General features: G+C 48.3%; 1 pseudogene; it reads right to left on the bottom strand.

Moving 5' to 3' along the window:
• LOC140898120 (E3 ubiquitin-protein ligase TRIM39-like) overlaps positions 1-26,661 on the bottom strand; it is a 151,252-nt pseudogene that overhangs the window by 5,623 nt on the left and 118,968 nt on the right.

Genomic DNA, 26,661 nt, shown 5'->3' with positions numbered 1-26,661 from the left:
TTCCTCCTCTGCCCAGCCCTCAACAACTCCACTCTATTCCCTGCTTTCCCGGGAACACTCCTTGAGCCTGCAGCTGCTGTGGAGGAGCTGGAGGCACAAGAGGCTCCTGTGCTGCGAGGATTCCCCTGGGTTTACACCTTCCCTACAGCCCCTTTGGCCCACACAAGCTGCCACACGGGGCCAGAGCACAATGGTGAGCTGGGTCCACATTTCAAAAGTGGCCTTAAATTGAGGGTTTACGTTTTGGGTGCCGACCTTTAGGCCTTGTCTACACTGTTTTGTCGGCAAAAGGCAGCTTTCATTGACAAAACAGTGGAGGTGTACACACTATAATGCACCTCTTGGTGACAAAACTCTCCTGCTTTACTGACAAAATATAACCACCTCAATGGGAGGCAGAGATTTTTGCAGCAAAGTTAGATCAACAAAGTGTCAGTGTAGACACTGTGTTTGTTACGTTGCTGTAACTGGCCTCCGGAAGGTATCTCACGATGCCCACCGTAACCGCTCTGCTCACTGTTTGGAAATCTGCTGCCATTCATCCAGCTATGTAGACATGTGTCCCTCCCCTTTCAAAGCCCCAGGAAGTCCCCCATACACAATTTGTCTCTCTTTCTCACATACACACTCCCCACACACACAGTCTCTCACACGCTCCGCCAACACATTCTCTCTCTCTCTCATGCACAACCCCCCCACATGCTGTCACACATGCTTCCCCCACACAAACACACACTTCTGTGGGCTTCTTGTATTACTGTTAGGGTTACCATATTTGAATATTCAAAAAAGAGGACACTACATTGGGGGGGGGGCAAGGGGGTATTTGCTTGCCCCACCTGCCCCCGCCCCAACTCCACCTCTTCCCCGCCCCCATTCCAACCCCTTCCCCAAAGTCCCCAACTCTGCCCCCTCTCTGCCCCATTGGACCCCGCCCGCTCCTGGCTCCCTCGCCGCTCGCCTCTTCACTGCCCACCGCTGGCTCGCCGCTCGCCTCTTCACCCTCCCCGCCTGCCACTTGCCTCCTCACCCACCCACCAGCCAGCCACTGGCTCCCTCGCCGCTCGCCTCTTCACCACCATGCCCCACTCGCCTACTCACCCCTCCTGCCGCAGGTCGCTCTGGCTCCTAGGATCAGGGGCAGCCAAGGGGTCTCCACGGGCTGCGCCCGCCACAAGCGTGAGCTCCGTGGCTCCCATTGGCCAGCACCAAAGAAAAGCACCAATGGGAGCTGCCGTAGCCATGGAGTGGGGCTTACAGGTGCCGGCAGCACGCAGAGAGCCCTCCCCCCCCCACCCCTGACTCGACCCGACCCTAAGAGCCAGAGGCACCTTCCGGGGGGCGAGGTGGGGAGTCCCAGCGGTGCTTACCTGGGGCGGCTCCCAGGAAGCATCCGGAAGGTCCCTCTGGCTCCTAGGTTCGGGTCAGGTCGGGTCAGGGCGGGGGCGGAGGGCTCGCTGCCCGCTGCCGGCACCTGCAGGCCCTGCCCCCGCAGCTCTGATTGGGCAGGAGGCAGCACGCGGAGACCACCTCTGCCTCTGTGCCTAGGGGCCGCCCACACTGCAGGCTCCTGCCAGCGGGCAGGTGCCGGGAGCTGCCCCAGGAAGCGCCACCAGCCCCGGGACTTTGGTGTGTGTGGTGAGGTGAGCGGTCCCCAATATCGGGACAAAGGGCGTCCCGACCGATGTGGCAAAATCCCAGACGTTTTTAGATATTTAAAAATTCCTCCCAGATGGTGATTTAAGAACCAAAAAGCTGGACATGTCCGGGAAAATACGGACGTATGGTAACCCTAATTACTGTTCAGCAGTGTCAGTTTGGTCATATTATCAAGCGTTACTCTAAAAAGGGATCTAAGATGTGTAACTTTTCAGGCACACACAGAAATCATTACAAGGTTCATAGCACAGTGCAAAGAAACAATGCCAGGTTCAGCACACTACAGCAACACACGTTACTGTGGCTCAGTGTTAAAATGCTCCTTCAAGGCATCCTCCAGCCAAATAGCCCCCCATTGGGTTCCCCCTATAGCCTTGTGTTCAATACAAGCACAATACACAGCACAGCACAATACTGAACAGCAGCGTAGTATCCATGCTTTCTGACAGTGATGGCTGGGGTGCAGGTTGCCAGGGCAGTTGAAAAATAGCTGGCCATACAGTAGGATGCCCATGGAACAATGAGATTGAGAAACCTTCATCATGTGACTCTCTACCTGCCTGCATGAGGCATTGCAAACCCTTCACAAAGCACCTTCTGACCAGTGGCACAGTGGGATAGCTACCCAGAGCTGTCTGTGTCAACGCAAAGCTACTATTGTGGATGTGCTTTGCCGACACAAGGAGCACAGTGTGGACATGCAACAGTGGTTTAATTATAGTAGTGGCTGTTTGTTGGCGTAACTGGAATCGACAAAACTCTGTAGTGTAGATAGACAAGGCCTTAGGCACCTGGGGCCCGGAGTTCCTTGGTAATGGGCACCTGCAGATCCTACGGACTCCAGCTGCATGTGGGGCTGCTAAAAAGCTCTGGAGCACATGCCCCGTAGTTCTGTAGTTGGAAGAGAGAAACTGAGGTACCCCAAATTTTGTACATTTTTACCTTAATGATTGTACCAAAGTTCACAGAGTGAAACAATGTGAAAGATCCTGGCACCTGGGCCCTTACTTCATCTGCTCAGTTTGTCTGCTTTCTACTTGTTATTAAATAGGTACATAATCTAATTGAACCAGTTGCCCAGAGCCCATCTCCACCCATAGTCCCAGAGACACACCCTGGTTTCCTTTCCTAGATCCCTTCTCAGTACCTTTGAACTTCCACAGAATCTCCATTAGAGCAATATTTCGCTGGGAGAAATCACTGAGTCTCTTTTCCAGCTCAGGAGAAATCTCCACTGGCTGGAGGAACTTCCCCTTCTCGCACCTGGAGAGGAAGAATTTCATGATATTATGTTTCTTTTAGTGACTCATTATAATTCCTTGCTAGTGGAAGTTGCTGCTCTTATGGGCCTGGAGTTAGAATTCCTCCACTTCTCCCAGTCTCAGAGCAGGCACAGCACTGGCCATGGCAGTGCAACCTTTCCCTAAAGGCCCCATTAATATTCTTCATCTCTGGCCTGGACAGAGCAGATCTGTACATCAAAGGGGAATCATGTTTTCATGACCAATTCACTCCTTCGCCTCCATGCACTAATACTAGTATGTTCCCATATTTCATGCGCACAGTGTTATCAGATTGTTCTTTCAGGAACTAGATTGAAACCTCAGGGGCCCCCGCCCCCACCAGTTCCTTCCACACAGGTCTCCAAACAGTCCTGAGGTGGTAAAGACTCTTGATTCCGCTGTCCAGGGCATGATTGTAACCAGTGCCTTGAGCTGAAAGGCCCATATTGATCCTCGGGGTTCTGAGGCAGCCAATTCCCCAGGGATGTAACATCTCTAGGAAATACTGTAGGCCAATCTTTCCCACTGAATAGATAATTCAAGAGTCCTGTGTTAAAGGGTGAGGATTAAATGCATAAATGGGAATTACATTCTGAACGTGACCTTGCCCCATATATTTTGCTGCAGTGCCCTGGGGAACTATAGTAAAGAACAGCATTATCAGATACATAGATGAACATGATTTGTTGGGGAAGAGTCAACATGGTTTTTGTAAAGGGAAATCATGCACCACCAATCTACTAAAATTCTTTGAGGGGGTCAACAAACATGTGGATAAGGGGGATCCAGTGGATATAGTGTACTTAGATTTTCAGAAAGCCTTTGATAAGATCCCTCACCACAGGCTCTTAAGCAAAGTAAGCTGTCATGGGATAAGACGGAAGGTCCTCTCATGGATTAGTAACTGATTAAAAGATAGGAAACAAAGGGTAGGAACAAATTATCAGTTTTTAGAATGGAGAGAGATAAATAGTGGTGTTCCCCAGGGGTCTGTACTGGGATCAGTCCTATTCAACATATACATAAATGATCTGGGGTAAACAGTGAGGTGGCAAAATTTGCAGATAATGCAAAACTACTCAAGATAGTTAAGTACAAAGCAGACTGTGAAGAGTTACAAAGGGATCTCACAAAACTGGGTGACTGGGTAAAAAATTTGGCAGATGAAATTCAATACTGATAAATGCAGAGTAATACATATTGGAAAACATAATCCCATCTATAGTTATAAAATGAGGGGGTCTAAATTAGCTGCTATCACTCAAAAAAGAGATCCTGAAGTCATTGTGGATAGTTCTCTGAAAATATCCCCTCGATGTGCAGTGATAGTCAAAAAAGCTAACTATGTTGGGAATCATTAAGAAAGAGATAGATAATACAACAGAAAATATCACATTGCGTCTATATAAATCCATGCAAAATCTTGAAAATTGCATGCAGACCTGGTCACCCCATCTCAAAAAAGGTTCAGAAAAGCACTACAAAAATGATACTGGTTATGGAACAGCTTCCATATGAGGAGAGATTAATAAGACTGGGACATTTCATCTTAGAAAACAGACGGCTAAGAGGGGGGCTATGATAGAGGTCTTTAAAATCATGACTGGTGTGGAGAGAGTAAATAAGAAAGTGTTATTTACTCCTTCTCATAATGCAAGAACTAGGGGGTCACCAAATGAAATTAATAGACAGCAGTTTTAAAACAAACAAAAGGAAGTATTTCTTCACACAACGCACAGTCAACCTGTGGAACTCTTTGCCAGAGGATGTTGTGAAGGCCAAGACACAAACAGGGTTAAAAAAAGAACTAGATAAGTTCATGGAGCATACGTCCATCAGTGGCTATAAACCAGCTTGGTGTTCCTAGCCTGTGTTTGGCAGATGCTGGGAATGGTGACAGGGGATGGATCACTTGACGATAACCTGTTCTGTTCATTCCCTCTGGGGCACCTGGCATTGGCTGCTGTTGGAAGACAGGATACTGGTCTGACCTAGTATGGCCATTCTTATATTTTTATGAAATGTAGAGTCAATACACTCTCCAAGCCCTTTCACAGCATCGTGAAGAATGAGGGGAAGTGAAATAGAGCCACATACCTGCTCAAGGTGCTTCTGACATCCTAGAGAGGAAAGAGACAGAAAAACAATTTTAGTCCCAAATGCCGCCCACTGGGGATCCCAGAGAAGGGATTTTGCAGATATGGGTAAAAGAGGCCCTGCCTTGGCCCTAGGGCCATGGATTTGCTGAGTTAATGTCATCTCTAATATAAATGAGTCTGTAATTCTTCAAAGAGAAACAATAATTCACATTTCAGGAATGCACACACTGAATTACACTGTGACCTCTGACTGCTGGTCTCCAGTGCCCATGATTCAGGAGCTGTCCTGTCCCTGTGTTTGGATCAGGGATGTTTATAACTCAGTCTCACCCGCAGGAATTCACTTGCTGGCTTCTGACACTTCCCCTCCAGATCACTGATCAAGTTGCTGAGACGGGAAATCTCCTCAGACATTTTAATGACATTGTCATTCTGTATCTTCACAATCGCCTTTTCCAGATTTTCCAGCTGGGCCAGCAGGAGGTGCTCTTCTTTTTCTAGAAACTGCCGCAGTTGCTGAAATTCAGATACAACCTTCTGCCTCTTGTTTTGTGTCTGTATCTATTTTTTTTAAAAGAAAGGAAAGGTAAGGGTTAGAGAGAGAGTCTAGGGTCCGTTCATGGAGTGCTGATTCTGCAGGAGGGAGAATTTCTTTGAAAATTCTGTGATGTCTAACACATGATTATACCCTGTCGTTACTAGGGAGAGGATTTTCTACCACTTTCCCATTTGTCCCTAACATTTTTTCATGGTATGTTTCTATGTCTGACATAGTCAGCACACTGTGTTAAGCCAGACCCAGAGCAGCAGCCAGCAGGACTGAGCACTACATTAACAGAGATGCGAGGGGAGAGAAATAATTAACAATGCAAGAAATGTCTGCAGACTCAGGCAGATAGCACTGCACGAGACATAGTCTGCTCACCTTGGGAGGAGTTTTGTGAAAGACACAAGGGCTAGAAATTAACTCATTAATTGGAATGGAAGCTTAGATTCTACAGAATATGATGTGGTCCTGCTCCTGAGAGAGGATTTCTCAGGGCCGGTGTGTGTATGTGTGCGAAGACATAGGACTCTAACACAGACATCCATGCCCATGAAGAAACACAAAGCCCACATTCCCCAAGTCCATGGAGGAAGCTGCCTACAAACAGATGTCCTACCAGGTGCACCCGCAAAGGGAAGCCAAGGGGCCTGGCCCATCCACTTTTCACCACAGACCCAGCCATCTACCGCTCCTCTTCTCCCCGAGGTCCAGCCTCCCTGCCAGGCTGGAAACTGGAGCCCGGCCAGGGTAAAAGAGGCCCAGGGAGCCCAGGCTGCTGGGAGAAGCCATGGGTGGGGGGTCCCGAGACCAGCTTCCTAACAGATGGCCCACTGCAAGTCCCTGCAAGTTAATAACAATGGGCACCTACCAGATACTCCAGGCTTTAAACCTCTCCAGTCACTTTAAATCTCAGAAGCTTTTCTCTCTCTTCCTTCAGAATCTCCAAATGGGCCTGAATCTTTTCCTGAAGAAACAGAAATGATTTTGGGAGGTTTCATTTTGAGAGTGCTTGGGGTGGGGTGGGGGTTTCCATATCAAACCGAAGGCTCTGTAGGTGACTGTTAACCCTACCAGGTTTATGACATCAGGAACACCAAGGAAATGAAACCTCATTAACAGAGACAGCTTTACATTGCTTTACATTGTGAGTGAGATGAACGCACTCAGTGTCGTGTGTAGAACTCTTCTGTCAAAGGTACTTACCTGGGATGGGGCAGTGTCCTATTGCCAGTGAATGATTTTAGAAGTGTGTAGCCAGGAATGGGGTAGGTATTCTCTTTAAATCTATATTTCCTTCTATGAAGGAGAAGAGAAAGTGCCGACTGTCACAGCAGGGATCAAAGAAAACCTTTGGGTTCAGCTAGCCCTGCCCCGTTATACCTGCAGCCAATGCCAGGCCTGGAGGGAGGAGAAAAGAAGGGAGCCAGCTCAGCCAGGGGATGACTGGTGAGGGGGCAGGAGCTCCCTGTTTGCCTGCCTGAAGGGACGGAGTAGCGACTTGCCAGCCAACGCAGCCACTGGAGGCAAGTAAGCCAAGGGGAGCCTGCAGATAAGCCCCAACTGTGGGGCAACTGGACTAGTGGGGCTGTGCCCCAAACTAAAGAGACTTTAGAAGGAAGCAGCCTGAGGAAACTGGTTTTGAAGGCCCCCCCTGCCCCCCCGACAGGGAGAGAGAGACTCATCTCCCCTGTTTAGGGGTTGAACCACACAGGGCCCTGGGCTGGGACCTGATGGAGGGGGTGTGTGACCCAGATCCCCCTAAATCCCCTTTGAGCAACAAACTAGCCACTAGTTCATCTGGCCATTGAAAGCTCTATCACACCTTGCTTTTAAAGATTGGGGCTGTGGTGGGAAACTGCACATGAGTAACCTTATCTGCCTTTTAGCTAGTATTTGTTTCTTTATATACATTACACATGATTAAAATTTCACTCACTAATTTCACCCAGATGGGAGAGCAGAGTAGGGTTAGTGATTCAAATTTAGGGTCATTGGATCAAGATATTCCTGAGATACAGCTTGTTCCAAAACACAAAACAGAATGACAACAAAATGAAATAAAAACACAGTATTTCATGAAATTCATAGATTCTATCCACCCTGGACACAAATCTCAGACTGAAATGTAAACCTGTGGGTAACATTCACCTCCACCAAAGTTTCTTTATAATTATAATTATTTATTGTTTCGTCTGAAGAAATGTCAGTGGTGATATGGGGGTAAGTGGCAGAGGAAGTTGGGGGGGGCTTGGCACGGGTGGGCTGTCAACCCCAAATTCTCCGTAGGTCTTTCTGTTATTTTCTTGTCACAGTATTGTATCAGCTGTAAAATGTAGATGAGAACTACAAATGTCTAAGTGATCATTAACTCTTACAACAAGTATCTTTCCATTTAAAATACTAGGAAATTAAATAGCAAAACAAACAAACAAGCAAAACCCCCAGGCAAACAAAGAACCCCACAACTTTGTTAAAGGAGAGTTCGGGTTGCTCATTGACATCAAAAGTTCAAGCTCATCAAAACTAAAATTTCTGAAAACCAGGAAATAAAGAGTTAATGTAAATGGCAACACAGCCTCAGCTCTGCCCTCTTTGCAGGATGACCCAGAACCCCCATCCTGCACGCTGGCACTCTGCCTTTGCAGATGGTGCAGAGCACTCAGGGAATAGGGCACATGACAACTGTAACACAGACTCAAACACTTTCTTCTTGCTAAAGTACAACTTGATTTTGGTGAGCTTTACTGGCCAGGAGCTACCTACGTCTGTTCTATGCTCAAACACTGAGTCTGTTCCCATGTGTGTCGAATTTTATAATCCTTCCTGCCCTTTTACAACCCTTTCTCACAAGATTGCATTCAACACTGTACTTTCACTTCTCATTCAACACACAGACAGCTCTCCTCTCCCACCACCCTGCTGACAAGCCCCATGGCAAGAAGATCCCCTGGGTCCTGCTGCTGACTGAACCTCCCTAACTCAGTGCTGGAATGATGCATACTGGATCCCTCAAGGTACATGTGCAGCTCTGTCCTTTGATAACAGACATGGGGGCTTCAAACCCAGATCTCACATCACAGTCACAGCTCTGAGACGCTCCTCAAACTAATCCCCAGCTCTCCGCATATCACAATCACAGCTTGTCATAAATATAAAGGGAAGGGTAACCACCTTCCTGTTTCCAATACTGTAAAATCCCTCCTGGCCAGAGGCAACATCCTGTTACCTGTAAAGGGTTAAGAAGCTCAGCTAACCTGGCTGGCACCTGACCCAAAGGACCAATAAGGGGACAAGATACTTTCAAATCTTGGGGGAAGGCTTTTGTTTGCGCTTTTAGTTTATGTGTTGTTCTCTCTTGGGACTGAGAGAGGCCAGACAGAAATCCATCTTCTCCAACCCATCCTAATCCAAGTCTCCAATATTGCAACCAGTATAGATAAGCCATGCAAGGCGGATTAGTTTATCTTTTGTTTTATGTGAATTTTCCCTGCGTTAAGAGGGAGGTTTATTCCTGTTTTCGGTAACTTTAAGGTTTTGCCCAGAGGGGGATCCTCTGTGTTTTGAATCTGAATACCCTGTAAAGTACTTTCCATCCTGATTTTACAGAGATGATTTTTACCTTTCTTTTTTTTTTTTTTAATAAAATCCTTCTTTTAAGAACCTGACTGATGTTTCCATTGTTCCAAGACCCAGGGGTTTGGGTCTTTGATCATTTTGTAACCAATTGGTTAGGATGTTATTCTCAAGCCTCCCCAGGAAAGGGTGTGTGTAGGGCTTGGGGGGATATTTTGGGGGAAGACGTCTCCAAGTGGTCTCTTCCCTGATTCTTTGTTAAATCGCTGGGAGGTGGCAGCGTACCAGGTTTTAACCTAAGCTGGTAGAAATAAGCTTAGGGGGTCTTTCGTGTGGGTCCCCACATCTGTACCCTAGAGTTCAGAGTGGGGAAGGATCCCTGACACAGCTCACTTAAGTTACTCCAACTGATTTCTTCACCATTCAGTACAGCTACACCTAACACATTGAATGCAGCTGGGGTGCATGCAGATAATTCTCAGTGACTATTCCCAACTCCAGCGGGCAGGGTGAAGGTTGCACTGGCATGGACCTTAACTCTCTATTTCCTGGTTTTCAGTAGAAAGCGTTTTGATGAACTTGAGATTGTGGCAGGGCCTGAGCTGTCACTGGGAAACCTTAACTCTGTTAACAAAGGTTTGTTGGCTGGGTGGTTAGTGTTTTCATCACTCAATTTATTATAGCCCACAAGAAGAGCAGGAAGAAGGGGCACTTCAAAATCTTTGCTGGAGTCAGATAACTTGGGACCCTGAAAGCTGGAGACTGCTGGTACAGACACTTCCAACTCAGTGGGACTGTGGCCGTTTCTTTAAGAGAGGACTCGAATCTCCCCACATGACAGGAGTAGAAATTGCTGCCACTTTCCAGCTTCTATCTACCTCTGCACATGCTGCAAGAGAAGAGTGTGTTTATCAGTTTGGTACAAAAACCGATTTCCTTAAAGAAGCGTAAGGAAAAGCGATGAGAACACGCTGCTGCTATTTTATAGCCAGAATGAATTGATAAACTGAAATAGTGTTTTAAATGGTAACGATCTCAACAAAACCAATGAGGTCAGATCACACCTGTCATAAATATAAAGGCAAGGGTACCCATCCTTCTGTATACAGAACTATAAAATCCCTCCTGGCCAGAGACAAATCCCTTTCACCTGTAAAGGGTTAAGAAGCTAAGATAACCTTGCTAGCACATGACCAATGAGGAGACAAGATACTTTCAAAGCTGGGGGGGGGACAAAGGGTCTGTCTGTCTGTCTGTGTGATGCTTTTGGGGGGAACAGATCAGGAATGCAGCTCAGAACTCCTGTAAAAAGTTAGTAAGTAATCTAGCTAGAAATGGATTAGATTTCCTTTTGTTCAATGGCCGGTAAAATAGGCTGTGCTGAATGGAATGTATATTCCTGTTTTTGTGTCTTTTTGTAACTTAAGGTTTTGCCCAGCGGGATTCTCTATGTTTTGAATCTGATTACCTGTAAGGTATTTACCATTCTGATTTTACAGAGGTGATTCTTTTACCTTTTCTTTAATTAAAAAATTCTTCTTTTAAGAACCCGATTGCTTTTTCATTGTTCTTAAGATCCAAGGGTTTGGGTCTGTGTTCACCTGTACAAATTGGTGAGGACTTTTATCAAGCCTTCCCCAGGAAAGGGGGTCTAGGGCCTGGGAGGATATCTGGGGGGGAAGACATCTGCAAGTGGGCTCTTTCTCTGTTCTTTGTTTAACATGCTTGGTGGTGGCAGCATAGTGTTCAAGGACAAGGCAAAGTTTGTACCTTGGGGAAGTTTTTAACCTAAGCTGGTAAGAATAAGCTTAGGGGGCCTTTCATGCAGGTCCCCACAACTGTACCCTAGAGTTCAGAGTGGGGAAGGAACCTTGACAACACCCGCATGGGTGTTGCATTGCATAGGCTGGGGAAGGCTGTGCCTACCCAAATAGCCTTGTGTGGCCCTGCCCATGCTCCTCCTCAAAGCCCTGCTTGCCCTTCCTTCTTGGCCCCAGCCCAGGCAGGCTACTCCTCTTCAGGGAAGCAGCATGCTGGGGAGGGGGCTAGGGCGGCCAGGACTTGGCGTAGCTGTGGCTGCCCAGTGCTGGGGGGCGTCAGGCACTGAGGCCATGCCGCCTGCTGCTTGGGGGAGGGAGGGGAACGGAGGTGCTGAGGTGGCCTGTCCTGTGTGTGGGGTGGCCGGGGGTGGTGGTGGTGGTGGTTGCATGCCACCCACCCTGTGCTGGGGACCTGGGGGGGCACGCACCACCTGCCCACCCTGTGCTGCGGGGTGGGGGAGCACATGCCGCCTGCCCTCCCTGTGCTCTGGGTTGGGGGGGCTGGCAGACATGGAGAGGGGGGCTTCGGCAGGGGAAGGGGGTGGATCCTAGGGGAAGGGGAGTGGGGCTGGCCGGAAGGGGGGTGAAGAGGGGCAGGGGGCTCTGAGAGCCAGAGGGCACTGAGGGGTTAACAGCGATGTGTGAGGGGGCAGGAGGGTGGTGAACAGGGAAGCACAGGCAGGATGGGGCCATGGAGATGTGGGGCTGCTGAAGAGATGCTGAGGGAATACTCAGAAATCAGGGGGCGGGGGAGAATTCTGGGGCTCAGGGGAACAGAGCTGGAATAGAGGGAAACTCTCAGTGGCGGGATAAAGAGAAGGAAAGGGTGGGATGTGTGGAGAGGGGCTGTGGGGAGGCTCGAGGGAGAATATGAGAGCAAGCTGAGACTGGCTGGAGAAGGCAGAGCCAGAGGGTAGGAGAAGGGAGGGGGATGGTGAGAGATAAAATAGCAGCTCCCCCAGCCCATGGGGTAGGAGAGGGGCAGGGGGGAATCTTTTCCCCTAGAAATGGTCAAACAAGCAGGGGGGAAGTGATAAGTGGCTCATCTGCAAACGAATAAAGAATTAGCCCCAGCCTTTTGGGGCTTTCCTTGGTCCAGATGTTGCTTCCCTTTTGGAGATTTCACAAGCTTCATAAGAAGTTCCAATTCATCTTTCAAATTCAAATATGTCTGACATTGATGCTAAGACATAATTATTTCTGACTTCTGACTCAAGCCTATCTGCACCCACATTTTGGTGAAACGAAATTTTGCCCAACTCCATGCTTGCCACCCCTTCTTGTCTTTCCCCCTGCCCGCCCACAGATCTGTTACTGTTCAGGTTCAGTTTGGATGAGCTATTGCCAGCAGGAGAGTGAGTTTGTGTGTGTGTGTGTGCCCCTGGGGAAAAAAAAATGGGGGGGGGGTGAGACAGCCTGGATTTGTGCTAGACATGGCCCACCTTGATTACTATGCACATTGTACGGAGAGTGGTCACTTTGGATGAGCTATTACCAGCAGGAGAGTGAGTTTGTGTGTGTGGTTTTTGGGAGGGGGGGTGAGGGGGTGAGAGAACCTGGATTTGTGCAGGAAATGGCCCAACTTGATTATCATGCACATTGTGTAGAGAGTTGTCACTTTGGATGGGCTATTACCAGCAGGAGAGTGAATTTGTGTGTGGGGGGTGGAGGGTGAGAAAACCTGGATTTGTGCTGGAAATGGCCCAACTTGATGATCACTTTAGATAAGCTATTACCAGCAGGACAGTGGGGTGGGAGGAGGTATTGTTTCATATTCTCTGTGTGTATATAAAGTCTGCTGCAGTTTCCACGGTATGCATCCGATGAAGTGAGCTGTAGCTCACGAAAGCTCATGCTCAAATAAATTGGTTAGTCTCTAAGGTGCCACAAGTACTCCTTTTCTTTTTGCGAATACAGACTAACACGGCTGTTACTCTGAAACAGTTGATTGCTCCCATTGTGGGAAAATCACCAGCCCATTGTGTATTTTGTTTTCATCTCTCAAAATGAAAATAAGATGACCGTAAGTTTTTTTAAATGATGAGCTTAAAAAATGCGAAATCTTAATTTTAACTGGACACACACACACACTTTTTCTTTCAGTTCAGTGCAGGTTCAATCAGTAAAACAAAATTATGCTTCAGGTTCAGCTCCAGTTCCAGTACGAAATCCCGGTTTGAACTAGTTCTCCGGTTCCAGTGTGAGACCAGATGGGCAAATGAGATCAGCATCGGAGCCAAAGGGAGTTGGCGGCAGCTTCCCTGGGCCCAGGGCAGGGAATCGCAGCCAACTCCGCTGGGAGCAGCCTGGGGCCAAACCCTCCCCCTGCAGCCAGGATGGCACCGGGGGGGCACCTCTCCCTGTGGGGATGGGCAGGTCTCTCTTACCTTCCCTCCAAGCGGTGCCCTCCCCGGGAGCAGGGGCTGGAGCCCGGGATGGGGGGTCCTGGCCAGGCTGGGGTCTCTGCACCGGGAGAGGCTCCTGGGAGCAGCGGGAATCTTACTGCTGGAAATTCCCCTCTCCCGGCTGCAGCCAGGGCCCCGGGGTCCCCAGCAGCAGCCGCCGGGGCTCGGGGATCTTGCAAGGAGCATGGCCCCCCCACAGCGCCCCAGAGTTACTGCAGCGAGAGCGATTCACTTCCTGCTGCTGGACTGGGTGACCCCAGTGATCACTGCAGCCCCCAGGGACAGTCAGGTCGATGCTGATCTCATTTGCTGGGAGCCAAAGGGCTCCCTTTGGCTTCTTTGTTATGTAACTGCTTGTTTGGGGGCTTTGGGTGGGGTGGGGAGGCTTCTATTAGGAAGCCTATAATGGCTTCTTTGTACTTGCCCATTCATTTCTCTCAGTAGCGGGTTGCTTTTCTTTAAGAAGCCTGTTGCTTGTTTTGCCATTGAAGTGTGTGGCTTGTTTGGGGCTTGGTGAGTGGGACTGGGCGGTGCCTCCGAAATGGGATTGGCTTGCTTTGGGCTTGCTGGGAAAGGGCAGTGCAGATTTTTTATCTTGTGAGACTTGGCAGCCTTTTCCAGACTGCGCTGTGGGGACAGCTGGGTCAACGACACCTGGGGAGTGGGAGCCGGAAGGGGGCTGAAAAGGGGCAGGGGGAGTGTGGGCCAGAGGGGATTGAGGCATGAAATGGGATGTGTGAGGGGGCAGGAGGGAGGGAACAGGGATGTGGGGCATGGGTTGGGACTGGGGGGCTGTGGGTGCGCTGGAGGGAGGATGAGGCAATTCCTGGGAATCAAGATGCAGGGAGAGAATCATGGGGTGGGTGGGAACAGGGCTGGGAGAGAAAGAAAATGGGAATGGGGGACAGTGAGAAGGGAAGAGGGGGAGAAAGTGGGGGGTGACACTAGGGGGCTGGAGAGAGAGTGACAGAAGAGACTGGCTGAGGGAGGGGGAGAGAGGCTAGTGATTAAGTAGAGGGATGGTGAGAGACACAATGGCAGCTCTCCCAGTCCATGGTACAGGCCAGGGGCAGTAGGAGGGGGAGGGGTCTTCCCCACCCAGCAGCCACGGGAGATTTTGTTTTTACTGGAAACGGTCAAAGTGTTGGGGGTGAGGGGGCGGCAAAGGACTAACCCCTAAGGGCTCCAAAGCTACAAGGTGAATATCCCCACAGAACTCACCCCCCAACAGACACACTATTGCATTATTTTCTTAGGCCAAAATCATGATTTCTGGGCTCTGGCTTCTGACTGGGACTGTTTGGGGTGACAGGATGGACCAGGGTCCCTCTTGGATTTCTGTGCAGGATTCAGGGCTCAGAGTCACCCCCAGAATAGCAGGGGGTGGGTCCAGATGGGCAAATGGGATCAGTATCTGCCTGGCTGTCCCTGCGGCTGCCCAGGGAGCCCAGTGGGGCACAGTCACTAGCTGCTGCCACCAGCAGGATCTCAGTATTACTTAGGGAGAAGAGGCTGGTGTCTGCCTCTCTCTGGCCTGAAGAAGATCTCTGTGTAGCTCATACACGTATGTCTTTCACCAGCAGAAGTTGGTCCAATAAAAGCTCTTACCTCACCCACCTTGTCTCTCTCTGCTCATGGTATTAGAGTTCTGGAGTTGGTTTCCCTGGGGCAGATGCAGCTCTCTGCACTGTGATCTGGGAACCTGAGCAGCTGCTGCTCCCCCAGTGCGGTCTGTGCTGGGGAAAGACCTTCATTATAGCTTCCTCCGTGCCCAGCCCAGCTGGGGACTTTCTCTGGTGGCTAGAATGAGACCCCTGAGGCAGCCCTGGGCTCTGCTGACTCCAACTCCTGAGCTGAGACTCCAGATGATGGGACAGACCTGGGGGAAAGTGCTGGGGACTAGCAGGAAAGTGACTGCACAAAAGCCCCCTTTAAGGGACCCGCTGGTGAGTTTGTACAAGAGGGGAGAAAGCAGTGCTTAATGTGTGCCAGGGCTTGCCAGAGCTGAGCCCCAGCACCTCTGGGCTTGCCAAGTCAGTTATGAAAGTAAAAAAATTGCTTGAGCCCCAGCACCTCTTTCATTACAGATAAAGCACTGGGAGAAAAGGGAAGGAGACTGAAAGGGGCAGCAGGAACAATAAGTGGAAAAAGAGATTCCCAGGTCCCAACCCTACCTAGATCCATTTGCTGCCCCACCCTGGGAAGATTGACTGTCCTGGGAACAAAGTGAGGACCAGAGAGCAGAAGCCAGTTCCTGTCTCTGCTGAGTCACTGCGGGAGGGATGCGCTGCCCTCGAGGACAGTGTCAGGGGAATTCCCCAAAGTGGCTCTTTTGATCCTACTCTTTTCTAGCATTTGCTTCAGAGACTCTTTTCCTGGGAGGGTTTAAAATTCCCACTTTAGCAGTTCAAGTGCAGAAGGTGGAGGCCGACAAGGATTATAAAAATTAATACTGGCCGCTCCAGGCTTGTATTACGCTCTCAAGTTCACTGCTTTTCTCTGACCTTGGATGGGTCGATGCTGCCACCACCCAAGTGCAAAAAACCCCTTTGAGAACCCAGGAAGGCGCACTTGGGAATTCCTTTCTGTAGGGTACCCTCAACCCCTTTTAGCCCCCACCCCCTGGGGAAGAGCTGAGAAAGAAAACAAAGGAAATTAGCTGTTGCCACCAGCTAATTAAACAACACATGCACAAACCTTTTAGGACACAAAAATCCAATCCTGTTCTTAAAAAAAGGTAAATTTTATTAAAAACAAAAATAAAGAAAGAAAATACATTTGGAACTTAGGCTTTTTGCTAGATTTAAAAAAAAAACCAATCAATTACAAGGATTAAGCACCAAGATAGCTCTCTTGAGGTCCAGCTTAAAGGTTACAAGCAAAACAAAAGCACCTGGGGTTAGCACAGAGGAGTCCACAAGCCATAAAGAAATAAAAGAGAGAAACCTAATTGCATCTTCCTAGACATTTCCTGATCTACTTACATATCTGGGGTTTCAGATGAGTAGTTTCTAGGTATGAGCTGATAATTTTTTCATACCTGGCCCAAAGCTTTTACAGCATAGTTCCAGCCCTGTTTCTGCTTCTCCGGAGAAGAACAACAGACAGACAAAGGGGAAGTTTTTTCCAATTTTAAAAAGTTCTGGCCTTCCCATTGGCTCTTTTGGTCAGGTGCCCACTCCCTTCCTTTTCCCTGTGCAGGGAGACTTTGTTAACCCTTTACAGGAAAAGCAAGTAGAGAACAACTACTAAGAAAAATGTTATCTGGCTGGCTGGGTGTCCATAAAAGGGAGCTTCCCCCCACCCCTTTCATTTATCACCCCCTACCACCACCACCACCAAATCACAGATGGTGCTGGCCAGCCTGGTTTAGGTCGGGTCCACACAGTCTGGGATTTTTTCCTGGAGGTTTAGGAAATAGAATTAATAAGATACATGCACATCTAATTTTACTACTAATCACATAAAGACCTAAACTGTATTTTTCACATTTCAAGGACTACACTGACTTAGAATACAGGGACATTTTTACCTGGCTGATTCTGGGAAACCTTCCCAGGAGAGTGCATCAGCCTCTTTGTTAGAGGTGCCTGAAATGTGTTGTATTTTCAAATCAAAGTCTTGGAGATCTAAACTCCACTGGATAAGTTTTTTGTTCCTCTCTTTGACTGTGTGAAGCCACTTCAGTGCAGCATGGTCAGTCTGCGGGTGGAACCGCCATCCCCAAATGTCTGGGCGTAGCTTCTCCAGAGCGTACCCGATGGCGTAACATTCTTTGTCTGAGGCTGACCAGTGGCTTTCCCGCTCAGAAAGTGTTTTGCTGAAAAACACGACAGGATGGAATTGTTGATCTGGTCCTTCCTGCATTAAAACTGCTCCTACACCACACTTGGACGCATCTGTGGTTATGACGAATGGTTGGTTGAAGTCCGGGGCCCTTAGTACAGGGTCAGACGTAAGGGCCGCCTTAAGCTGGTTAAAGGCTTTCTGACACTTCTCAGTCCACTGAACTGCATTTGGCTGTTTTTTCCTGGTTAGGTATGTCAGTGGGGTGGCAATTTGGCTGTAGTGTGGTACAAATCATCAGTAATATCTGGCCAAGCCCAAGAAGCATTGGACCTGCTTCTTTGACTTAGGGACAGGCGAATTTTGGATAGCATTTACTTTAGCCTGTAGGGGGTTGATAGTTCTTTGACCCACCTGGTGTCCAAGGTACGTTACCCTGTTTAGGCCTATTTGACCTTTTTTGGCCTTAACAGTTAATCCTGCCTCCCTTATGCGCTGGAAGACAGCTTGGAGATGTACCAGGTGTTCTGCCCATGAATCTGAGAATATAGCTACATCATCAAGGCAGGCGACTGCAAATTCCCCAAATCCAGCCAGAAGGTTATCTACCAGTGTCTGGAAGGTGGTAGATGCATTTCGCAGTCCGAAAGGGAGCACATTAAATTCATACAGCCCTATATGTGTGATGAAGACTGACCTTGGCTGGGTGTAATCAGGGAGTGAAATGGACGAAAGCCCCTTCTGAAACATCCCCAATTTCCTTTCTCTCTCTGACAGGCTGAATATTAACAATTGTTTCCCTCCAGATTGTCCAGTCTTCCAGAGGATGGGGCAGGGAAATGGCTGTGGTGGAGCCAGCTCAGGTAGGGGATTTTCAGGAAGCTGCTGGTAGGTTTGTGCTGTGGTCAGGGTGGGGTGAGGGGGAGGAAATACACAGGGTGAGGCAGGGAGAGGACAGGGTGCCAAAAACCCATTGGGACTTGCTCAGGCTAAGGCCTGATTTATGAATAGGCCCATGGGAAGGGTGGGGTGAACATTCCCCCATTTCTGGAACAGGAAACAACCCCCCTGGACAGGGCTGGGAAAAGAGACCAGAGTGCTGGAGCCTGAACCCCCTAGTCAGAGACTGCGGTGAAATAGAAAGGGAAGGTGCTGGGATTTGGGTCTCTGTTCCCTGCTTGGAACTTTGCTTCCCACCTCAGCCTGTGCCTAGTAGGTGTCTGCCTAGTACAGGGGTGGGCAAACTTTTTGGCCTGAGGGCCATATCAGGTTTCGGAAATTGTATGGAGGGCCAATTAGGGGATGCTGTTCCTCACCAAACAGGCAGGCATGGCCCGGCCCCCACCCCCTATCCGCCCCCTCCCTGCTTCTTGCCCCCTGACACCCCCCCGGGACCCCTGCCCCATCCAACCCCCCCTGTTCCCTGACTGCCCCCCTGGAACTCCTGCACCATTCAACCACCCCTTCTCCCTGTCCCCTGACCGCCCCCAGAACCCCTGCCCCTGACTGCCCCCAGCTGCCCCATCCAACCCCCCCCCCCCCTTCCTGACTACCCCAGGACCCCTGCCCCCATTCAACCCTCCTGTTCCCTGCCCTTTGACCGCCCCGACCCCTATCCACACCCCTGCCCCCTGACCACCACCCTGAACTCCCCTGCCCTCTACCCAACCCCCCTGCTCCCTGCCCCCTTACTGCACTGCCTGGAGCACCGGTGCCTGGCAGAGCTACAACTGCGCCTCCCAGCTGGAGCCAGCCACACCACCATGCAGCTCAGAGCACCGGGTCAGGCCGGGCTCTGCAGCAGCCCTGCCGCCCAGAGCATTGCGCTGGCTGCGCAGTGACTGACGCTGTGGGGGAGGGGAACAGCAAGGGAGGGGCCGGAAGCTCAGGGGCCGGGCAGGAGGGTCCCGCAGGCCAGATGTGGCCCGCATGCCGTAGTTTGCCCACCTCTAGCCTAGTAGGTGTGTGGTAAATGAGAAGACCCTGCCCTCCTCTGTTTGCTGGGAGCTCTCGGTCTCTTGCCACTCCCTGAAGCCTCCTGAGCAGGGTGGGGTGAGACTCTGCTACTCTGTGCCCTCCCCCCCAGCTTCTTTCTTTCTTTCTTTCTTTCTTTCTTTCTTTCTTTCTTTCTTTCTTTCTTTCTTTCTTTCTTTCTTTCTTTCTTTCTTTCTTTCTTATGAATAGTGGGATTTTGGCTGGGGCAGCAGGTACTGAGTGGGGAGCACCTGTTGTTTCAGATTCCGGTGACCTTCGAGGAGGTGGCTGTGTACTTCACCGAGGGCAGGGGGCTCTGCTGGACCCCAGACAGAGAGCCCTCTACTGGGACATTATGCAGGAGAATTATGAGACTGTGACCTTGCTGGGTAAGGATTTCCTGTCCCCTCAGCTATTAGAAATCGTGGGTCTGCATTTCCAAATCTGGTCAGGTGCTTCCCTGATGAGCTGGACTGGAGGTGAATGGGTCCTGTATGCCATAGCTGCAGTGTGAGAGAGATTTGCATCTCCAATGGGACAGGGGTGTCAAAAGCTAATGGACATGCTAAATCATCCCCACCCCTCCAGCTTTCAAGGGGGTAGAAGCCATGTATTGTCTTGTCAGTACTGTTTCTCACTTACACACAGAATTCCTGTTCACCTCACCTCTTGGGACTAGCTCCAGCCATGGGAGGGCTCTGGGCTCTCCCGGTTTATAAATAGGGAGGGTTTTAACTCCAGAGCTGTGTGTGTGTCAGCAAGGCCATCAGTGTGCACAGGTCCTGAAAACTCCTAGTGAGGGCATGACAATTCCCCTCACCTCTCCAGACATCTGTCTCTCCCCAGGGGGCTCAGCAACCGTGTTCCCGTCCTCTTGGATTCCATGTTCCCCCAGCACAGTATGGGGATAGGTTCAATTCATGGAATGTCCTTTGTGACAAATACTCTACCAATCCTCCATGCACCCTGATCTTTTCTCATTTCAGTCCCTGAGCAGGATTTCCCATTCCCAAACCTGACCCAATCACCTGGCTGGAATGAGGAGAAGAGCCATGGGTACCTGATCTCCTGGCCTTCCAGGAAAGGGTGATTCTGAGAGGTACCCACATAGGTAAGGAGTCAGTGAAATGGACAGAGAAACCACCTGGCAAATGAGGGAAAATGTTGAGAATCCCAAAAACGTGGTGTGAGCAAATGCCTCAGTCCTGCCTCATCTCACCCAATGCAGGGCTGTAGTCAATATATATCATTCATGGCTTTCCAATCGTCCTGTAAGCTGCAGGAGTTTCCTTCCCTGTGAGTGTTCGGATGGGATGTGGAGGCACAATACAGTTGTTCAGTCTTTGAAACTTTATTGTGTTGGGTTTTCCCTTTGTGCTATTCCTTTTTCTCCCCACCACAGGCATTTACTCCTGCCTGAATTGTCTCTCTGTCTCCCAGCAGGTGATGAGAGAGTGAGTGAGAACGAGGAACAGAATCAACATCAGGAAGTTCCTGGGAAAGTGGAACCACAGGGGACCTTTGTGAGAAGAGCTGAAGGGAATTTCTCACAGTGCTTGGAAGAAGGAAAAACCTGTGGAAATTGGCATGCGTCAGAGAGGCTGCTCGGAAACCACCCCAGGAAGAAGGTGGCTGAAACTCTCAAATATGCGGGAGGATTCAAGGATCCTGAGGAAACCACAGTCCAGCAGACAAATCACAATAAAGAGAAACCCAATCAATGCCTCGAATGGGGGAAACGATTCATTCTGAGATCACACCTTAATACACATCAGACAATCCATAAAGGAGATAAACCCCATAATGCAGGTGTGACACAGCACCCCATATTCATCATAATGATATCATAATGATATGATTATGACATAATTATGATACATCTTGTACAAAGTGTGTCATGTGAGGGATCTATGGAAAAGTTATGATTTGCTGAGTACGATTATTCTATTTGTATGCATGTACCATTTTGTATCTGAAGTTATGAATATTAATTATGTATCTGTATTTCAACTGTGCTTACTCTGGATAACACACACAACTAGCCTCTCAGGTATAACAGTGAAGAAGCTAGAAAGTGCTAATAGCCCATCAGCAAAGACAATGGACCATGGAAAAGGTTTGTCTTCATTGGGGAATGTTTCAGCCAGTCTATGAGTAATGGTTCCTGTGACCCAGCAAGGCATGCAAGGCCATGTGACCAGACCACATGACACTAAATTCCATTTTGGTACCTGTGTTTTTCCGTGAACTGGGCTGGGAACTTAGCTTGAAACAAAAGGTTTCTGCCATATGGAGAGACTATATAAGGTGGGGAGTGACATCATGATTTGTCTTCGCTCCCCCACAATTCAACACCTGAAAGAAGCTCTGGAAGACAAAGGATTGGGAACAGGGGAAGGGCAGCCAAGCTGCAAGGCACATGTTCCTTGTGCCTTAAGAATGTGCAAGCCTGCTTGTATCATCAGACAAGGGGAGATATTGCTAATTCAAATCCTATCTTTCGAGTAATTTAGGCTTAGTTTCCAATTTTGTTTATTTGCTAGGTAATCTGTTTTGATCTGTTTGCTATCACGTATAATCACTTAAAATCTATCTTTCTGTAGTTAATAAACTTGTTTTATAAGAACATAAGAATGGCCATACTAGGTCAGACCAAAGGTCCATCTAGCCAAGTATCCTGTATTCTGACAGTGACCAATGCCAGGTGCCCCAGAGGGAATGAATGGAACAGGTAATCATCAAGCCCTGTCGCCCATTCCCAGCTTCTGGCAAATAGGCTAGGGACACCATCCCTGCCCATGCTGGCTAATAGCCATTGATGGACCTATCCTCCATTAATTTATCTAGTGCTTTTCTGAACCCTGTTATAGTCTTGGCCTTCACAACAGCCTCTGGCAAAGAGTTCCACAGATTGACTGTGTGTTGTATGACGAAATACTTTTTTTTGTTTGTTTTAAACCTGCTGCTTATTAATTTCTTTTGGTGACCCCTAGTTCTTGTGTTATGAGAATAAGTAAACACTTAGAATCATAGAATATCAGGGTTGGAAGGGACCTCAGGAGGTCATCTAGTGTAAATCAATAGAAGATGTTTGGATGTGCCCCTCTCCTATGTCTATAGAGGAGCAGGATCAATGGCCTATGCAAGGGGTGGACAACTGGGTGTACTGTGTATAAGGTGTTTTGCTGGGAATGTACATATTACTGGGGGCACAATTACACCAGCTCATAACCAAACTACACACATCTACATTCTGCTATATGGACTTTGGTGCACAAATGGATCTGTGAATCTTATTGCTGTAAATAAGCCAGTGCCTACTGCCTGATTCCATACCAAGTGGTCAAGCTGGTTTGGACAATATCCCATTTCTCTGTGAACATTCAATGGACTTATGATATGGACAAAAGCAAGCAAAACCTGCAGGGGCAGCTTGTTGCAACTGCCAGCAACTGCACACATAAGATCGTGACCCTGTTGAAGGAGGAGAGGCAGTGTTTTGGGGGTGTCTCGGATGTTGGACCATACTGCAGTGGTCAGGACTCAGTGTTGCTGTGGATTTTGAATTGTTAACTGTACTTGTGTTACGTTGCATAGGGAGATAACGTATAAGTAATGTAATAAGCCCTCCAAACCCTGCAGTGTACTAGACAACCCGGACCCAACCTTCTCAGGCCCACTCTAATGGGAAGTCTGGAACACTAATTGGAATAGGTGTGGTATGCCCGTATGAGAGAAGGTGCAGGGCACTATACTACACAAGGGGCAGTGGGACAAATGGAATATTGACACCTTCCACCTTGATGCCATGCCCTATCAGGAAATGTGTCGCCATATGTCCTATGCTTTTCCAGGGATACCTGGGCAGGAGGATCCCAAAAGAAAAAGAAAAAAAAGGGGTGGAGTGTTAGGATATAGATATTCAGGCCTGTCTGCAAAGGCCTGTACTTTAAGAATTTAGGTGTATTCTTATCGCTTGGCTAGTTCTAGAGGTATAAAAGAAAGAAATCACTGTCTGCCAGTGTAAGGGCCTTCTCTTACTGTGACAGTTTGTGGCCCTGTGCTTAGGCTCAGGCCTTTGGCCAAGCAGCAGAGGCAGCCATAAGCTGGGAAGCGAACGGTCACATCCTCACATTCCAAACTAGTCACATTGAAATAAGGTGCAATTGGGCTGTTAGGCACTATCAGGACAGGATTGTATTCCTATCACCTCCAGAGAAAGGGAAGTGCCTAGAAAATGTAAAAGGAAACTTAGTTTGATAGCATCCTGTCTGGCAAGAACTCACTTATCAATAGCTGGGATGTGAAACCCTCACTTCTGTATTCTCTTGTCATTATAGTTTCAACTTTGCTATTGTTTATCTGTATAATCTCTGTCTGGTTCTGTGATTGTTCCTGTCTTCTGTATAATTAATTTTGCTGGGTGTAAACTAATTAAGGTGGTGGGATATAATTGGTTATATAATCATGTTACAATATGTTAGGATTGGTTAGTTAAATTTCAGGAAAATGATTGGTTAAGGTATAGCTAAGCAGAACTCAAGTTTTACTATATAATCTGTAGTCAATGAGGAAGTGAGTGGGTGGGGGTGGGGGTGGGCGTGGGCATGGGGGTAAGGGGGATGGGAACAGGGAATGGGGGTAAGAAAATTGGAATCATGTTTTGCTAAAGGGGGAAATGGGAACAGGGAATGGGAGTAAGGAAGTTGGAATCATGTTTGGCTAAGGGTAGGAATGGAAACAGGGACACAGGTGTAAGGCTCTGTGGTGTCAGAGCTGGGAAGGAGGATACTAAGGAAGGAAACTGGAATCATGCTTGCTGGAAGTTCACCCCAATAAACATCGAATTGTTTGCACCTTTGGACTTCGGGTATTGTTGCTCTCTGTTCATGCGAGAAGGACCAGGGAAGTAAGTGGGTGAAGGAGTAAGCCCCCTAACACCCCTGCTCAAAAGCAGGACCCATCCCCAATTAAATCATCCCAGCCAGGGCTTTGTCAAGCCTGACCTTAAAAACTTCTAAGGAAGGAGATTCCACCACCTCCCTAGCCAACGCATTCCAGTGTTTCACCACCCTCTTAGTGAAAAAGTTTTTCCTAATATCCAACCTAAACCTCCCCCACTGCAATTTGAGACCATTACTCCTTGTCCTGTCCTCTTCCACCACTAAGAATAGTCTAGAACCATCCTCTCTGGAACCACCTCTCAGGTAGTTGAAAGCAGCTATCAAATCCCCCCTCATTCTTCTCTTCCGCAGACTAAACAATCCCAGTTCCCTCAGCCTCTCCTCATAAGTCATGTGTTCCAGACCCCTAATCATTTTTGTTGCCCTTCGCTGGACTCTTTCCAATTTATCCACATCCTTCTTGTAGTGTGGGGCTCAAAACTGGACACAGTACTCTAGATGAGGCCTCACCAATGTCAAATAGAGGGGGACAATCACGTCCCTCGATCTGCTCGCTATGCCCCTATTTATACATCCCAAAATGCCATTGGCCTTCTTGGCAACAAGGGCACACTGCTGACTCATATCCAGCTTCTCGTCCACTGTCACCCCTAGGTCCTTTTCCGCAGAACTGCTGCCTAGCCATTCGGTCCCTAGTCTGTAGCGGTGCATTGGGTTCTTCCGTCCTAAGTGCAGGACCCTGCACTTATCCTTATTGAACCTCATCAGATTTCTTTTGGCCCAATCCTCCAATTTGTCTAGGTCCCTCTGTATCCTATCCCTGCCCTCCAGCGTATCTACCACTCCTCCCAGTTTAGTATCATCCGCAAATTTGCTGAGAGTGCAATCCACACCATCCTCCAGATCATTTATGAAGATATTGAACAAAACCGGCCCCTGGACCGACCCCTGGGGCACTCCACTTGACATCGGCTGCCAACTAGACATGGAGCCATTGATCACTACCCGTTGAGCCTGACAATCTAGCCAACTTTCTACCCACCTTATAGTGCATTCATCCAGCCCGTACTTCTTTAACTTGCTGTCAAGAATACCGTGGGAGACAGTGTCAAAAGCTTTGCTAAAGTCAAGATACAATACATCCACTGCTTTCCCTTCATCCACAGAACCAGTAATCTCATCATAGAAGGCGATTAGATTAGTCAGGCATGACCTTCCCTTGGTGAATCCATGGAATAAAGTCCTTATTTACTTTCTCCACACCAGTCCTGATTTTATAGACCTCTATCGTATCCCCTCTTAGTTGTCTCTTTCCCAAGCTGAAAAGTCCCAGTCTTAATAATTTCTCCTCATATGGAAGCTGTTCCATACCCCTAGTCATGTTTATTGCCATTTTCTGAAGCTTTTCCAATTCCAATATATCTTTTTTGAGATGGGGCGACCACATCTGTGCACAGTATTCAAGATGTGGGCATACCATGGATTTATATAGAGGCAATATGATATTTTGTGTCTTTTTATCTATCCCTTTCTTAATGATTCCCAACATTCTGTTTGATTTTTTGACTGCCACTGCACATTGAGTGGATGTTTTCAGAGAACTATCCACAATGACTCCAAGAATTCTTTCTTGAGTGGTAACAGCTAATTTAGACCCCTAAAAAGTATGGCTCTGGTTTGGGAATCCCCCTCACATTCTCAGCCATGAAGACTGATGCAAAGAATTCATTTAGTTTCTCCGCAATGGCCTCATCATCCTTGAGTGCTCCTTTAGCATCTTGATTGTCCAATGGCCCCACTGGTTGTTTAGCAGGGTTCCTGCTTCGGATGTCCTTAAAAATTTTTTTGCTCTTAGTTTTTGACTCTTTGGCTGGCTGTTCTTCAAATTCTTTTTTGGCCTTTCTAATTATGTTTTTATGCTTCGTTTGTCAGAGTTTATGCTCTTTTCTATTCTCCTCATTAGGATTTAACTTCCACTTTTTAAAGGATGCCTTTTTGCCTTTCACTGCTTCTTTTACTTTGTTGTTCAGCCACAAGTGACACTTTTCTGGTTCTCTTACTATGTTTTTTAATTTGGGGTATACATTTAAGTTGAGCCTCCATTATGGTGTCTTTAAAATGTTTCCATGCAGGTTGCAGGGGTTTCACTTTTGGCGCTGTACCTTTTAATTTCTGTTTCACTAACCTCCTCATTTTTGTGTCGTTCCCCTTTCTGAAATTAAATGCTATGGTGTTGGGCTGCTGTAGTGTTTTCCCCACCACAGGGATGTTAAACCTTTACTAGTGTGTCTTTAAGTGAGGTGTTTGGGAAAATCTCTGCTTGGTAAACAAAGGCTGTTGCACATCTTCCCCACATCGAGGGGGGAGAAAATTAATTAATGAGCTTGCATTGTACACATCCTGTGCAGTGCAAGATGGTATAATTCTGGGCTCATACTCCAATAGGGGAGCAAGGCTGGGGAGCTGGGAAAATGGAGGTTATCTCCTGTTTGTCCTTGAGTGGCTTAGGTAAAGCACTGAGGTAACTCAGTTAGGTGTGTGGCATCACCTGCTGTCATGTTGGGTGATAACAGGGCCTGGAGCGGCTGGCTGTGTATCACCAGTAGAGCAG

This window comes from Lepidochelys kempii, chromosome 14 (genome assembly GCF_965140285.1).
Source record: "Lepidochelys kempii isolate rLepKem1 chromosome 14, rLepKem1.hap1, whole genome shotgun sequence".
Lineage (NCBI taxonomy): Eukaryota > Metazoa > Chordata > Testudines > Cheloniidae > Lepidochelys > Lepidochelys kempii.
This window is presented reverse-complemented; position numbering and strand designations above follow the sequence as displayed.